Source organism: Athene noctua, chromosome Z, assembly GCF_965140245.1.
Source record: "Athene noctua chromosome Z, bAthNoc1.hap1.1, whole genome shotgun sequence".
Taxonomy (NCBI): domain Eukaryota; kingdom Metazoa; phylum Chordata; class Aves; order Strigiformes; family Strigidae; genus Athene; species Athene noctua.
In genome coordinates, this window is record NC_134077.1 from 14181832 (window position 1) to 14200239 (window position 18408).

Sequence of the window (18408 nt, forward strand, 5' to 3'; positions counted from 1 at the left end):
GCTGCGCAGCAGGTTTATAAAGCCTAGGCTGTGTGTCCTCTTGTTCGCTTAAACGATAACAGTCCCAAATTTTTCAGTGCAGGTGGGAGCAATTTCCGGCCATTATATTGTGAGCTTGGTGTTAAACTGCCTCTAATCCCAATAGTTTGGATTTTCCAGAAGGGTTGGAATTTGTGAAAAATTCGGCAGAACCGTACATCTAGTCTAATCTGGTTTCTCCACACAGCCAGTATCGGGTGTTTCACAGAAAAAGATGCAAGAAGTCCAAGAGCAGGCAGATGTTGAGTAATTTTCCATCATTACAACTCCAGTGTGTGTTGGCATAAATGCTGAAGTGTGCTGTTTTACCCCTACTGCAGCAGCCCTGGCCTTAACTGTTAATAACAGGTAATTTTGTGAACTCCAATTAAATGTGCAGCCTCTGTCCAACCCTTACCCAAACGCTTGACATCATGGGTGCATTATGTCAGCAAGCTCCACAGTCACCATATCGTGTGACAAACTGTCATTTTTGGTTTTGCAAATTTTCATTTTAACACTGCCTTGTTACTGGTATGTGCAACAGTCCCGATCTGGCTTCTGAACAACGTTATATTGTTTTATACTTTTATTGCTCTACACAATCTTCTGAGGTAAACTGTTCAAACCTTTTTGATCATTATTCCTCTGAGAATTGCTACTTCTTCCATTGCAAGCTCTCAGGCCTCGAATTCCAGAATACCCTTCTTCAGGCTGAGGTGGCCCATGGTCAGTGTTGCAGAAAAGTCAATGGTGCAGAAGTATGTCTGGTTTCTGCAGAATTATTTTTCATTCTCTATCACATGTTTCCTAACATGTCAGTTGTCTTTCTGTTTTATGACAAATTGAATACAGCTGTTACCACACTGGGATAATGCCCAATTCGCTTTTTCAAAATTATCAAAGAGTTAATTTAGAATCCTATATCATGTATTTATAAATGATTTTTTCTTCAAGACAGTAATTTGTCATTTGTATTATGCCAGTGGTCACAGTATTTGCCATTTTATTGACTGTTCACTTAGTAGGGTGGAAGACTTCTCAACTTCAGTGTCCTCAACTGACTAATTTAAATAACCCATTCACAAATGTTGTTGCTGAATGGTTGGTCCCTTTCTAATTCTTCTATACTAGAGGCCTTAATATGAAATCTCTTTTTCATCTCTGCTCAATAAAACAAATAATTTCTTTCTGCTTTCTCTATCTCTTAGGTAGCTTTTGAGTCATGTTAATACTTGGTCTAATGCCAAGAATATCTAGTTGTGGGCTACCTTTAGACTTACAAATGTCTAAATGATTGACATAACTGCTTTTTTTTTTTAAACTACTACATATTGATTTCTGCCAAATAAATGAATTCTTGCAAATATAAATTGGTGATACATTTTCTTCTGTGTATTCTTACATAGTGATCTACAGATTTTCTAGGTACTCAGAGTTTTTACTTGTGCTTATATATATGCATACTGTACTGTATAATCTGACTGTGTATTCTACAAGAGAATCAAGACCTTTTTGCTTTCGGTGAACAGTCGGAATAATATGGTGAATAAAGACATAAATCAACAGACCATCTGCATGTTGGAAGATGCTGAGGGCTTTCTGTTCCTCATCAAAGTATCTAATAGAGCTTAAAAATAAAAATTTATATATATTGTGTTGATAATTTGTCTGAGTTAAAAATCTTAATCCTATGGGCCAGTTTTAGAAGGTCAATTCTTCTAAACAATGGTAAGCTAATTTAAGTGCAGTGATTTTAAGGGCATCTTTTTCAGTTCTTTTGAGCAAGCTTCTTCTGAATTTAGCTTGAGTTGCAGTTGCTTAGTACATCTGAAATTTAGGACATTGTAATTTGACATCATGTTTTGCTATATTAAGGATACCAATTAAACTCAGACACTGGAGTGAAAAGAGTAGGTGTATTTTACTGGTGGTAACCAAATAATGTAACAGTGTAATACAGAAGACATGCAGTAAGAAAGGGCAGAATAGTGCACTGAAATCAATGAAAAGGAAAACACAGGGTAATGCATCAAATCATTACTGCATGAGAGAGAGAATAGTGATTAAGAAAGATCCATCACCACTTGCATATGTTACCATCACCCAGCCCCGCAGTGGCTGGGCAGCCCCGGTTACAGCGAGGGTTTGCAGAGCCTGTCCCGGCAAGGGGGAAATCCTACGCGGTGCGTCCACCCATAGGTGAGGCTGCCAAAGTCGCTGTGAGCAGGCCCAGCCTTATATACCTAAAAATCAGTAAGCCAGAATAGCTGGCACCTTTGTTTTGAGCGGAAAATTTCTCATTTCATTCTCCTCTTGGATTCTACCCAAAGCCTGGCCAGGGCTTGGGAGGGAAAATCAAGGGAGTTTCTAACAAGGCCAGATACTTGGGTTCTCAGCCTTGAACAAGTATCTGGTCTTGATAGAAACTTGAACAAGGCTGCGAAAGGAAAGTTGGGTACATTCTCTCCTCACTACCAACTATATTTTTTCTAAGCTGTGTCTCTCACTAGCGAGTTTACATATTTTATTAATGACTACAGGATAAGTTAGCAGCTTCAGCCTGGGGCCTGTTGTTCAAGCTGCAGTATTTCAATGCTTTAGCACTTTTTACATCAGCATAGGTGGGTTGTTATAACTTAGTACAATACCTACTAGCACAATGGTTATCAGTCATAAAATATACAGCATTCATCTATAGGTCAACTCTGGCTTGGGCCTGTTCTCCAAACCTCAGCACTTCACATCAAAATTACTGTCTTTTTAAAAACTAGTGTAAAAAACTGTTTTTACTTTTAAAATGAGGGGACTGATACCTCTTTACATTAAAAAAAAATCCATGAAGATAATAGAGGTTAGCAACAGCTTGCAGGGAGCCTGAAAATGTACGGATACCAACCTAATGGTTCTGAACATTCTGTTCTTGTTGGGCATCTGTTGTGATCAGTGTGAATCAGTCTTCCCATGGCAACTTATAATTGTAAAACCCACTTTAAATACTGTAAATAAGTGTATTTAAACACCAAGTGTAGCCAAATAAAAGGCAAGTCTGAGTTTAGACGTGTATGAAATTGAGTGTGGTTGTTTATATCAAACATGAGCTTGGTTTGTAATCCAATGCTCTAGTATCCCAGAACATTTGGAAAACTTGGATCCAGAGGCAGATCGTGGTCTCAGTTTTGCCAGTGGGGCCCATTCTTAGTTGAGAGAATGTTTTCTTCATATCAACTACATTGTATCACATGGAAATTTTATGTTCAGATCTGAAAAACCTAAATGATTTAATGGCTGAATTTACAGACATTTTCCTGACTTCCATTTTACCAACTTAATCTAGAAATTATGCATTTCTCCATCTTACCTTAAATTTTGGCCCCACTTGTTCGAAACAGTTACAAATATTAGAATGCAGTAGTTAAACTTAGTTGAGTTTAAAATGTAAAACTGCAGAAGAGGAAAGATTTACATGGTGTAACATTTCATTGTCTGTATGCTGGTTTATATGTCTCCAGATAGTGATCCCAAAAAGCTCAGAATATTTCAAAATATAACATATTATATAGTATATTGTATTTTATAGTAGCAAAAAAACCCCAACCAACAAATCTATGTTTGTTTCTTCCTTAGAATCACAGAAACAACAAACGTGCAACCATAAAACAATAAATATGATGAGAAACACTCCAGATTCTCCAAAAAGAAGTTCTGAGTATTTCCACTCCGTTTGTTTTTCATGTTTCCATCAGTTTGATGCGAATTATGCTTTGATGCTTTTCACAATGTGAAGAGACATCATTAATTTTTCCTCACACTGTAGCTTTTCTTCTTTACTCAGTAACGCTCATTGTGGCCATTCCTTTCAGGCACCTACGTTTTGTTTGAAAATGCAACCATTATCTATTGTTATGTTTCACTCAGTTTCTGAATGTTCCATTTCACTCTAGTAGAAGAATGTTTTATTTCCAGAGGTCTTATTTTTGTCAGCTAAATTGAACATTCAGAAAAAAAAGGCTAAGGGCCAGAGTCCTTCCTGCCAAGTGATATGGTAAGTGTAGAGGAAGGAAGCAGAACAAAGCCTGCACAGCCTGCGCTGCTGTCCCGCTCTGCATGCTCCCGACACTGCTACACCTTCCCTGGCATTGCCTGTTGGACTAATGCGGAACCTGCAGCCTATTGTGTATCAGTGACAGGAGCCCGTCTAAAATCAGTGGGTTTGAATGGTCACAAAGAACACGTTTCTTAACTGGTTTATGCATGCAATTATTGCTATCTAGGGACACCTTTGAAATAAAACATATGAAGAATGGCTGCCTCAGCCATGTGGTTGCTGAGCACACTGCGATCAGCCTGCAGAAAGCACCAGCCCTGACAGCAACAGAAAGTCTGCAGTGAAACCAGCTGCACTGGCTGATGATCCACAGATATAGACGTTTGAAATTAATCCGCATGACTCCCTATGATTTTATAGAATCCTGTTGGATCATTAGATGTCCCTAACTACAACTGCTGGAGAAGGAGAGAGCGTTCTGGAGAAGCATCACATCATCTCATCCTGTTCTCAGCTTCAGTATCCAATGATGGCTACTGCTGAAGACAGGATACTGTAGTCCAACACATCATCGCCATTCTCATATCTTTGTGTTAATACCATGTTCATTTTCCATGCAGAACTACTTGAAATAACGAAATCTTTAATACAGTGTGACTGCCAAGTGAGTGCAGAACATCATTGGAAACTGTAAACTAAAAAAAGGCAAAATAATTAATTTCAAAATCATAAAACATGTATCTTGTACTTTCGACATTTCATCTATGAAAATGTAAGTTAACCAAATGTAAATTAACCAACAGTTAGCTTTTCCATAAGTAGCTTTTCATCATGTCATGATGAGATTAATTTTGGATTAAGAGAGATAAAAGTAAAACCAGAGAAGTTAGTTGTGCTATAGTCTTAGCTAGGTCACAAGATAAATTCCTTTTCAAGGATAAATTTATTCAAGCCTCCGAATGGTGCAAGGTTCTTTTATAGAGAAAGTAACTATGAACGCTAAGACCAAACATTATAATCTAATTATGAGTCTAACAGTTTCGTGTACATTGAATATAACAAACAAAACCAAGTGTTTGCAATTAGTGTTCAGTTGAAGTCCTGAAAATGCCTACATGTGTCCTGCTGTCACTGGTGGGGCTGGCACTCTCCCCTGCAGATCTGCTCCTCTCATTAAACAGAACCTCCAAGGATAGCACAGATTTTGTGAACGTCAGCATGATGCACTCACATGACTCCTATTTATCCAAAGATGAACTCTGAGAATTCCTTAACATGAATAAAGTAAGCACAATACACTCGTTTTAATTTTCATTAATCACTCAACCAAAAGGCACCTATCACATGCTCTGAGCACTTGCCACTTACTACAATTTGAGGAGGGAATATCTTTCACATCGCAGTGTCTGTCACCTTGCCCCCACCCTCATGAACAAATATAATGTATAACGGCACCCTGTAGCTGCAACATTTCTGTTCTCCACATCCAAACAACAAAAGAATGGACATGAGATTTTGATAACAGCTGATGTCTAGTTTCAAGAAATAAATAGTTAAAAAGCAGTTTTCTTAGTACTTTATTCATTGTCCTTTACTAATTTCCCATAACACAGTTTACACTCTGCTCTGTTTGGCCTAGTGCATCAGCGCATTTTACTGATTTTTAACCTCTTCCACATTTCTTTCCTCAGACCAGTTCCAATGTTGTATTTGAGAGGAGTCTGTGTGCCAGGATTTTTGACCTGCCTGTCTGTTAGTTGCATGGTAAAACAGCTGAACAGAGGGGAGCTCAGTGACGTAACTATGTGCCTGTTAGGCTGCGAGTACTCGCAGCATGTTCTCCTTCCACCAGCCCCAAAGGCAAGGACAACTAGATCTAGGGTTGCAACACACTCAGCCTTTGAATAGGAAGGAGGCATGAATGAGGTGAGAGAGTGCATGGTGCTGCCAGCTCTAGTTACTGCTTACACAGAAGGGCAGAGCTACTGACTGGATGTTTATGGCAGCGTCAGGGCAGGTAAGTGAGACCTAGCACCTCACTTGGGCAAAGTCGTGCAGAAGGAAAAGGACTGAGCTGGGTCATTTAGCACAGCTGCCTGACAAGGCATTAGGAGGAGGTACAAAGCTTGGTGAAGACTGCTGAAACTAGAGAGGGATGTGTTTGGCAGTAGGTTGCTGCTTAAATTTCCCATATAGTATTCCAGAACAAGCATGCAGTGCAAAACAAGTGTATTTTTAACTGTTTGGGGCCATGTGGTGTACTGCTAACCAACAGCTCAGGAAAATGAACTGACTTCCCAGGCACATTGCTCATTTAGGACATACACATTCATTTTTTTATGCCCAGAGGTGCCCAATTAAACTCATTAAAGACTAGGAGACAGCAGCCAGTTCAGAATTAACTCTATGTTTGTTATATCATCCTCCAAGTACTTTGAAGTACAAAACTAAAAGACATTATAAAAATAAAATGCATTATCACTAGTAGTACTATGTAATATTTGGGGGAATGCACTTTATTAAAAGGGCACATTTTCCACAGATGTGTGTCGGTGTGAATGTGCATGTGCAGTGCTTCCCATGTACTTGTTTGTGAAAGCAATATATGCACTACAGAACCTATTTATAGTGCATATTTTGCACTAAAGAACTGGAGCTATGTATGTTAATATAATTTTGTTTGTTTGTTTGTTTTTAAACCGTTAGCTTGGATGCTTTAATTTCTTTGTTTTTTTCATGTCAAAAATTATATATCAAAATCATGGAATAACAGAATTACTCAGATTAGAAGGGACCTTAGAGAATCATCTTGTCCAACCTCCTGCTCAAAGCAGGGTGGACACTGAAATCAGACCAGATTGCTCAGGGTTTTATTCAGAAAATCTTCATGAATAGATATTCCACAAGTTCTCTGGACAACTTGTTCTTTTTTCTTTGTATTCAGTAAGATCCTCCCCCATTCCAATATATGACCGCTCTGTCTTGTTCTCTTGCTGTGCACCTCAGGAAAGAGTCAAGCTCCATCTTCTTAATAAGCTCCTCTAAGATTTTGGAAGGCTATTACAAGATCCCTTTGAAGCTGTTTCTCCAGGCTGAACAAGCCCAGCTCCCTCAGACCCTCACCACAGGGCAAGTGATGATCATCTTCATGGCCCTGTGCTGACCTTGCTCCAGTTTATCAGTGTCTTTCTTGTACTGTGTGGGGCCCCAAAATGAACGCAATATTCTACATGCAGTCTAACAAGTGCTGAGTAAGGGGCAATAATCACCTACATTGCCTATGCCAATCACCTTCTTCTCCTTCATTGGCTATGAATATATAAAATAACGTAGTATGAAATAATATGTACTATCCAGTACCTGGTCATCCATATTTCAGTACAGAAATAAAATTACCTCTTCAGCCTCTAACACCTATTAGCTTATTTTACAATGTCTTGTAAAACAACCTGCCAGCTTACAAATTGTTTCCTCAGCAGTTATGTTAAATTTATGCTGAGGTACCAAGAGCATTTCCCTGCTTTTGAATTGCCATGTCTGTATTCTGGCTGCATACTGACTTCCTGTGTTGATAAAACTTGGAAAATTACCGTTGTGCTTACTTTTTCAGAATAGCATAGCATAGCATAGCATAGCATAGCATAGCATAGCATAGAATAGAATAGAATAGAATAGAATAGAATAGAATAGAATAGAATAGAATAGAATAGAATAGAAATTCAGTTGGAAGGGAGCTACAACAATCATCTAGTCCAACTGCCTGACCACTTTCACCCTGACCAAAAGTTAAAGCATGTTGTTATGGGCTTTGTCCAAATGTCTCTTAAACACTGACAGGCTTGGGGCATCGATCACCACTCTGGGAAGCCTGTTCCAGTGTGTGACCACCTTCTCAGTAAAGAAATACTTCTTAATACCTCTGAACCTCTCCTGTCATGGCTTTGGGATGTGTCCTGTCACTGATACCAGGGAGGAGAGCTCGGCACCTCCCTCTCCGCTTCCCCTCCTCAGGAAGCTGTAGGGAGCAATGAGGTCGCCCCTCAGCCTCCTTGTCTCCAAAGCAGACAAGCCCAGAGCCCTCGGCCCTCCTCACAGGACTCGCCTTCCAGCCCTCCCACCAGCTTTGCTGCCCTCCTCCGGACACGTTCAAGCACCTTCGCGTCCTCCTGAAACTGTGGGGCCCAGCACTGCCCGCAGCACTCGGTGAGGCCGCACCAGCACTGAACACAGCAGATAATCCCCGCCGTTGCCCGGCCGGTCGTGCTGTGCCTGATGCACCCCAGGCGGCGGTTTGCCCTCCTGGCTGCCAGGGCACACTGCTGGCTCACCGTGAGCCTGCTGTCAGCCAGCACCCCCACAGCCCTTTCTGCAGGGATGCTCCCCAGACACTCTCCCAGTTTATACTTGTGCCCGGCATTACTCTGTCTCATGTACAGAGTCCAACATTTGTCCTTGTTAAATTTCATCCCATTAATCACTGCCCAATGCTCCGATCTATCTGTATCCCTCTGCAAGGCCTCTTGTCCCTCAAGAGTCAACAGCACCTCCCAGTTTGGTATCATCAGCTGAAGTGCTGAGGTTTGGACAACAGGCCCAAGCCAGAGTTGACCTATAGATGAATGCTGTACATTTTATAACTGATAACCATTGTGCTAGTAGGTATTGCACTGTTATAACAACCCACCTATGTTGATGTAAAAAGTGTTAAAATATTGGAATACTGCAGCCTGAACAACGCCCCAAGCTGAAGCTGCTAACATTAGTGTGTGGTCATTAATAAAGTATGTAGAGTTGCTAGTGAGAGACGCAGCTTAGACAAAATCTAGTTGGTAGTGAGGAGAGAATGTACCCAACTTTCCTTTCTCAACCTTCTTCAGGGAGGATGAAACCAGAAATTTTCCACTCAAAACAAAGGTGCCAGCTATTCTGACCTGTCGATCTCTGGTATATAAGGCTGGGCCCGCTCACAGCGACTTTGGCAGCCTCAGCTACGGGTGGACGCACCGCGTAGGATTTCCCATTTGCCGGGACAGGCTCTGCAAACCCTCGCTGTAACCGGGGCTGCCCAGCCACTGCGGGGCTGGGTGATGGTAACATATGCAAGTGGTGATGGATCTTTCTTAATCTCCATTCTCTCTCTCGTGTAGTAATGATTTAATGCATTACCCTGTTTTTTCCTGTTTGCTGCTTTAAGTGCACTATTCTGCTTTTTCTTACTGTATGTTTTCTGTATTACACTGTTATCACTAGTAAAATACGCCTGCTCTTTTCACTCTGGTGTCTGAGTTTAATTGGTATCCTTAATCAGCAGAACATAAATTGGTGTCAAGAGTGGGATAAGACGAAGTTCAAAGGTAATTTTTCAAGTCTACCAGATGTTCATGGTTGGGAAAATCCTCCCTATAGTTCGCTGGCCCAGGAGTGGGCTCAGGTCGGAGGACCGTGTGAACAATGGGAGAGCTGGCTGAAAGAAGCCAAGCCATTAGATGTTCTAAAGTGTATGAAAAGGATACCTATCGGAAAAGGAAAAGAAATTACAAATTCAAGTAAACAAGGATGGATTTTGTTAACTGCATATAGAAAACAACACCAGAGTAAAGACAGGATGTTGTTGGAGTGCTCCCAGATGAAGCAACAGATGTGTGATTTATGGAGTTAAATAGTGATGTTGCAATGCCAGAATAAGTTGCTTACTGATAAGCTGGATACTTATCAGACAGTGGCGGAGAAAGCTGCAGTGTGAGTAGCACAGTATAAGAAAAGGAGGGGGTGAGTGAATCATAAAAAGGTGCACACAGTGATTGCAGATGCCGGTGCACAGTGGGACCCAGAGACGTGGGATGGTGATATTTGGGAGTCCACAGATTCTGACAAGGTTGGTTCCACAGATGAATTTGTAGATGCAAAACCTGTATTGAGGCGAAAGATGAAAGCCGATGCTTGTGGGCAACTTGTAAGGAGGGATTCAATAGAGGATTATACACAGCATGAAGTAAATGATATAATTGAAAGATTTAAGCAGAAACCAGGGGAACCCCTGCTTGCTTGGATGGTGCATTTTCACGATCAGGGAGCTGCAGGGGTAATCCTAGATGCAGGAGATTCTCAAAAGTTTGTGATTTTATGTTCAGAATCTTTTGTGCAACATGCATTTCGAAATAATGTTCAGGATAGTAATTTGTTAACATTGTCTGCTATGTGATGTAATACCAAATATCCTACAGAAAATGACTGGCCAGTATCTGATCATCCGTGGTAACTTTGCAAGATTGTATACAGCAGATGAAAGGGGAAGGGATGAAAGCAGCTATTTTTATAGGAAACACTGACCTTATGCTGCAGCATCCTTTGTCAGTCACTATGAGAAACAGGGTAATTAAAACTGCTCCACCAGCATATAAGAATGTAATGATGACTCTTCTCATTAATGAAACAGGGAATCCTCTCAGTGAAGTAATTGACAAAGTGCAGCAGTTACGTGACCTTGGAGAGTGGGGCCCCAGGAGAAGTGGAGGGAACCGAGAGAATTCTGACAGATATGATAACAGGATTTCTCGAAAAGAAATGTTTACTGCCTTATTAAGGGATCGTATGCCCCGTGATAAAATTGATGGCATTTCCACCCCAGAAATGTGGAAGATATATAAAAAGAAAGGGTTGCATAAACCCAACAAAAAGGTACAAAATTCACAGGCCAAAAAGTCAGGGACAAATCAGTCTACAGTGCCACCTCTCGAGCCTCGACAGGACCATCCATCTGCTCGCGGGGGGGCCACCGCGAGTGGATCACCAGTTTCGGAGGATGAGGAGGATTGGGCACCGTTCCCTGACTTGTACCCTCGGCAGGAAGCAAGGGAGGTGAGTCAACATTATGATCAGCACAAATAAATTAATGGCCAAGCTCCAGTGCAGGGGGTACAGAAGGACCTTCGGCCTCATGTGGAGCTCAAAATTTTTTTGAATAACCGGTCTCCACAAACTGTAAATGCCCTAATTGACGCTGGAGTGGAGGCCTCTCTAATATTTGGAAAGCCAAAGAAGTATAGAGGACAACCTGTAGTTATTACTGGGTTGGGAGGAAAACAATTTGAGGCAGTGCAAACACAAAGAGAAATGAAAATAGAGAACCTCCCAAAGAAATTGTACTCAGTAATGATTGTTCCTATTCCTGAATATATAATCAGCATAGACATTTTAAGAGGATTGACTTTAAATCTCTCCGATGGTCAGTATCAATTTGGAGTCAGACCCTATATTAGTATCAGAACTGTTACCGTGGGTAAGTAAAAATGCCTCCTGTGCAGAACCTGGCTGCAACTAAATTAGTCACAATGAAGCAGCATAGGATCCTGGGAGGACATGAAGAGATATCACAGACAATTAGAGATTTATTAGAGGTAGGAGTTTGAAAGCTGACCACAACTGTGTGGAACAACCCGATATAGCCTGTCAAGAAAAGTGAAGGATCCTGGAGAATGATGGTGGATTTCAGAGAACTAAATAAACATACTCCACCACTTGCAGCAGCCATGCTGGACACTGTCACTTTGATAGAGATGGTTCAGAAACATTCAGGAACTTGGTATGCTGTAACAGATTTAGCTAATGCATTTTTTACTATCCCTATTGCAGAAGAGCATCAGGACCAATTTGCTTTCATATGGCAGGGCCGACAATATACACTCACTATATTACCACAGGGGTGATTGCATAGCCCCATGATCTGTCATAGAATTATAGCTGAATATTTAGATGAAGTACAGCTGCTTCCTCACACACAATTAAGTCAATATATAGATGATATTTTGATTCAAGGAAATAATGAGGAGGAGGTACAACAAGGTCTTGAATTAATGATAGATAGATAGATAGATAGATAGATAGATAGATAGATAGATAGATTGATTCACATGAAACACAAGGGTTGGGAAATTAACCCTGAAAAATCCAAGGACCGTCTCAGACAGTAAAGTTTCTAGGAATTCAGTGGCACTGTGGGCATCGAGAAATACTGCCTAAAGCCCAAGAAAAAAATTTGGATTTTGCTGTGCCACAGAATAAAAAAGAAGCTCAAAGATTCATTGGGCTATTTGGCTTCTGAAGGCAACATATTCCCCATCTGGGACAGATTTTAACCCCTTTGTACAAGGTGACAAGGAAAAATTATGAATCTGAATGGGGAAATGAACAACAAGTTGCTTCTGAGTTAGCTAAAGAAGCCATTCAAAAACCTTTAGATATATGGCCCTTACAGGAAGGGAGATAGAGTTAAATGTGTCAGTAAATAAATCATATGCTAACTGGAGCCTGTGGCAGAAACAAGGGAGGAAGAAGGTTCCATTAGGATTTTGGGGCAGAAAGCTGCCAGAGGCAGGAAACAACTATACTACTTTTGAGAAACAACTATTAGCATGTTATTGGGCATTAGTTGAAACTGAACAACTCACGATAGGACATGAAGTGGTTCTTTGTCCTGATTCCTATCATGCAATGGGTAAAAAGGTCTCCAAAAGCTCATCGCACTGGGCATGCTCAGGAGTCAAGTATCACAAAATGGAAATGGTATATGCAAGACAGAGCTAAGGTAGGAGTGGGTGGGGTAGCCACTCTCCATGAGCAAGTGGCAACTACTCCCACAAAGGATCAAGAAATAAACCCTGATGTTGCACCTGAGCTGGAATCCCTGGTACAATGGGGAAAGGCTTTAAATCAATTAGAACCCTCTGCAGAGGAACATGTCTTGTTCACTGATGGATCAGCGAAGTACATAGGAGGGAAAAGGTTTTGGAAAGCAGTAGCTTATCACCCTCATTCAGGAAAATTTTTAGAAACCACAGGAGAAGGAAAAAGCAGTCAGTATGCTCAATTGTATGCAGTGCATATGGCTTTGAGACAAGAAGATTTAGGTGAATGTCATTTATGTACTGACTCTTGGTCAGTAGCTAATGGATTGACTACCTGGCTGCCAACATGGGTAGCCACAGACTGGAAAATATATTCTAAAGAAGTCTGGGGAAAGAAACTGTGGAGAGATATTTGGGAAATAGTACAAAGAACTAAGGTCACTGTGTTTCATGTTGATGCTCATAGCAATACTGACACTCTAGAAGGACTTTACAACTCTGTTACAGATGACCAGGCAAAGATTTCCCAAGTTGGATTAGAATTCCCTCAGAAGGAGGATCATGAAGGCTTGGCAAAACGGGCCCACCAAAAGTGTGGGCACCTTGGAGAAAAAGCCACTTATAGGTGGGCTCAAGATCGTGGCATTGTAATGTCACTTGATGTGATTAAAACCATAATTGCTCAGTGCCCCGTGTGCCAGCACACTCATAAACGCCCGGTACCACATGTGGTAAAGGGACAGCCGGGGAGAGGGAAATTACCAGGACAAATTTGGCAAATGGATTATGTTGGACCCCTATCTCATGATCAAGGGTGTAGGTACATTTGTACAGCTGTAGATACCTACTCTGGATATCTGATTGCTCATCCCTGTAAAAGGGCTACCCACCATAGCACTATTTGTACCACAGACCTAATAATTTTATACTATGAAATTCCACTGCAAATTCAAACTAACAATGGCTCTCATTTTCGAAATAAGTTTGTACAGCAATATGCTGAACAACAAAACATTCAATGAGTTTTTCATATACCATATCACCCACAAGCTGCTGGGCTGATTGAGCAAATGAATGGGTTGTTAAAGAGCAACTAAGAAAATTGGGAAAAAGGAACCTATCTCGATGGAGGACCCATCTCACGGATGCACTGCACATCCTCAACAACAGGCCAATTGGTGAAATGGAAACCCCTTTAATGCGTATGACTACCCCCAATCTGCAAATAAAACCTTTGACAGTGAATGAGACCTTAATCTACTGGGAGATTGTCCCAGGTGCCCTGGCTCCTTATCGGGCCACCCCAGAGGCTGCAGGATTAGACCTTTATGCATTGAAATTGACAAAAATAAGCCCAAACCAGGTAAGGGTTATAGATACTGGTATAAGAATTCAAATTCCTACTGGACATTTTGGATTAATAACAGCCTGCTCGAGCCTAGCCCTGAAAGGTGTTCATGTCATGGTAGGGGTGATTAATGCAGACTATCAAGGCAAAATTAAAGTAATCTTGCTAAACAATGGTGAGCAAGATTTGACTATTCAACCCCATGACCGAGTAGCACAATTGTTAATACTACCAGTTTTAAAAGCAGGGGTGAAGAAAGAGGATCCACCCCCAGTCACCACAGTATGAGGAAATAAGGAGTTTGGATCAACAGATATTACTAATGGAGCCAAAATATGGGTCCAGAGGCCAGATGCACCCCCCCCCCACCCCACCCCACCCCACCCCCCCTGAACCAGCTGAAGTAATAGCTATGGGAAAAGAAAAGAAAATACTATTCTGATTATGAAAGCGGGGCAAGAGAAATGGGAATATGTGCCTGCCACAAAATGTTATTTGAGAGAGTAACTAGATAGTATAGAACTTTATTTTATAGGTTCTATGCGATTGAACCTACCTGTCTACCACAACAGACCCTTTGGGAGAGGATGCTATCCACATTACCTGATTCAAGAAACTGATCTTCGTGACGAACAAAGAATATGAGGACAATGGAACGAGTGTTGGTATTACTAATTATATGTTATCATGTGTTGGTATTACTGATTATATGTTATCATGTTAATCAGATTGCAAATTGGGAAAACAGATTCTTATCCCTTGGAGAAACAATAGCAAACATTCGATCTCCACAGCTGTTGGGTCTGCGGGAGCCCAGGCGGATTTGAGGATTGGCCTTGGACAGCCCAGCCGGTGTCACCTAAATGGTGGATCAGCACACAAAGTGATGTGAACGAGACGACAGGATTTTGGACTGACGACAGTGACCCTTGAAGATTCCACTTTCCTGGAAAGGTTCTTTACTGTCTCAATCGGACATGAGAACATGGGGTTCAAATGGGGAAAAGTCTTTGTGAATGGACCCTGTCTCTAGGTTTTGATTGTTGGATTCCTAATTGTTCTCCCTATGATTGTTTCAAATATCAGGGCAGATGGAATCAAACACATGTTAAACTTACTAATGGTAGTTGGGTAAAGTGTTCCTACCAGAATTACAAGCAAGACTTTGAAGGCTGTAAAGCGGTAGGACAGGATGGCTTTTTTGACTATCTATTTTTAAGCAGTCCCAGAGATAACTCTACAAGTAAGACTCATGTTGTCTGTGATTATCATTGGAAGTGGCAACATCAAAACGGCACTTGAGCTCACTTTAGCAAGTTCTGGTCCAAATCTAACAAAACATTTTGGGGACGCGTTTGTAAATGGAAGCCCCATGTGGGAGCTTGGAGATGCACCTATTGTGATTCTTATGGTGAAGCAACTGTGGTCGGAGGACCACTAGGCCCAGGAAACACATTATATTTTGATCCACTGGTTGATGATGAAACCTGGGAAGGTCCCTTTGCCAATGGAGCTTGGGCTCTAAAGGGACATTATTGGATTTGTGGCCAACATGCTTATCGGAGGTTACTCCCAAATTGGTCAGGAATATGCTATGTAGGATACATCAGACCCCTATTCTTTTTACTATCACAAGATCAGGGAAAGGGGCTTGGGGTCAAAGTATATGATGATATGGTTAGGGAAAAACAGTTCATTGACACTTCCCTAAGGGGAGTGCTCAAAAATGGGGACAAGATGAATGGCCACCTGAAAAAATTATAGAATATTATGGACCAGCCTCTTGGAATCCCAACAAGATAGTGACGGGTGCCAGAGAACCCATCTATAATTTGATTTGGATAATACGGTTACAAGCTGTCTTAGAAATAATAACTAACCAAACAGCTACAGCTCTTGACCTTCTGGCTGACCAATCCACTCAAATGAGGAGTGCAATTTTTCAGCATCGTATGGTCTTAGATTACCTGTTGGCAGAAGAAGGTGGGGTCTGTGGGAAATTAAATGAATCTAATTGTTTCCAAATTAATGATAATGGAAAGGTAGTGAAACAAATAACTCAAGAGATGAGAAAAACTAGCTCGTGTACAAATCCAAAGATGGAAGGGCTGGGACCTGGATACATTTTCATGCTGCCAGGGGGCCCTTGGATCAAATTGTGTCCTTTTTCCTATGTGCTGTTCGTAGCTTAGTGTTTATTCCTTGCTTAATTCCTTGCGGTATACAGTTGATTAGGCACGCAGTAATGGAAATGCAATTTGTGGTTACACCTGATGAGAGATACTCAACAGATGAACGAAAACTAATGTCACTAATTATAGAAATGGTTTGAGAGCAATGATTCACCTGTAGGTCAACGGACCGAATGAAGTGCTAAGGCTTGGACAACAAGCCCAAGCCAGAGTTGACCTACTGTGGGAGAGCTGAACACGCACACGACCAATGTGACCAAGCAATGCCCGTTTATTACAACTAAGAAAGCCCTTTTATAACGTTCTCCTGCACACGTGAGTAACATGCAGGACAAGTCCTCAAGACTGGACAGTTAACTTAGCCCGCGCTTTAAACCTTCTTATGATTGGATAAAAAGTGCCCCATCAGCCTTGCCAGGCACCTGCCTTGTGTAACTTCCTTTTCCGTCCCCAACCCATTCCGGGGGTTGTTTTTCTCGTCGAGTTTCTCTCCCCTCATTCAGGGTTATGTCCTTATCACATTCTTGCTCCGCTGAGGCTCTTATCAGTCTTGTTCTCATGCAGGATTGGTCACATGGCCATTCTCTTGCAAAAAGTCCTCTTGAATCCCAATAGACCTATAGATTAATCCTGTACATTTTATAACTGATAACCATTGTGCTAGCAGGTATTGCACTAAGTTATAACAACCCACCTATGCTGTTGTAAAAAGTGTTAAAGTATTGGAATACTGCAGCCTGAACAACAGGCCCCAAGCTGAAGCTGCTAACTTTACTGTATAGTCATTAATAAAGTATGTAGAGTTGCTAGTGAGAGACGCAGCTTAGACAAAGTATAGTTGGTAGTGAGGAGAGAATGTACCCAACTTCTTCAAGGCTGAGAATGCAGGTATCTGGCCTTGTTAAAAACTCCCTTAGTTTCCCCACCGAGCCCTGGCCAGGCTTTGGATGGAATCCAACAGGAGAATGAAACCAGAAATTTTCCGCTCAAAACAAAGGTGCCAGCTATACTGACTTGTCAGTCTCCTGTATATAAGGCTGGGCCCGCTCACAGCAACTTTGGCAGCCTCACCTACGGGTGGACGGACCATGTAGGATTTCCCACTTGCCGGGACAGGCTCTGCAAACCCTCGCTGTAACCGGGGCTGCCCAGCCACTGCGGGGCTGGGTGATGGTAATACATGCAAGTGGTGATGTATTTTTCTTAATCTGCATCCTCTCTCTCTTGTAGTAATGATTTAATGCATTACCCTGTTTTTTCCTGTTTGCTGCTTTAAGTGCACTATTCTGCTTTTTTCTTACTGTATGTTTTCTGTATTACACTGTTATCACTAGTAAAATACACCTGCTCTTTTCACTCTGGTGTCTGAGTATAATTGGTATCCTTAATCAGCAGAACATCAGCCAACTTGCTAATGGTGCACTCAACTCCTGCATCCAGATAGCTGATAAATATACTGAATGGGACTCTCTCTAGAATTGAGCCCTGAGGAACACTGCTGGTGACTGGTCACCAGCCAGATGTAGCCCCATTCACCACAACCCTTTGAGCTCTGCCCTTCACCCAGTTCTTCACCCAGCACACCATGACCTGCCCATCCCACAGTTGGACCACTTGTCCAGAAGGATTCTATGAAGAACATTATCAAAAAATCGAGAAAAATTACATCCACTGCCTTCCCTTCATCCCACTAGGCAGGTGACCTTGTCATAGAAGGATGTCAAAGTAGTTGAACAGGAGTTTCCCTTTGTGGACTCATGTTGACTGTGCCTGATGATTGCACTGATCTTTAAATGCCTTTCTTCCCACTCTCTACCCCCAATATGCTCTGCTTTCATACCAAAAGATCTAAGCAGACACAGACCTGTAGCTCCCTCCAGCCCATCCTCTCAACATGCAGAGCAGGAGAGCAGGACTGCTTTAACACCACAAGCGCACCCTGCATGACCTCTAGTCCTTCCAGAGTTAGGGCTGTTTGTACTACATTTCCCCACCCTCTGCAGATGCACACATTCCCACTGCTAGACTTTTAACTTTATATTTTGCCATATTAAAGCATTCTTTCTTTAAACAGTTACAAAGCCATCTAGATAATCCCTTCCAAAATCACTATGCCATCCGTATACTGTTAATGTAAATGTAGAACAGCTGCAAGTTTCCAATTTCTAGAAAAACCCA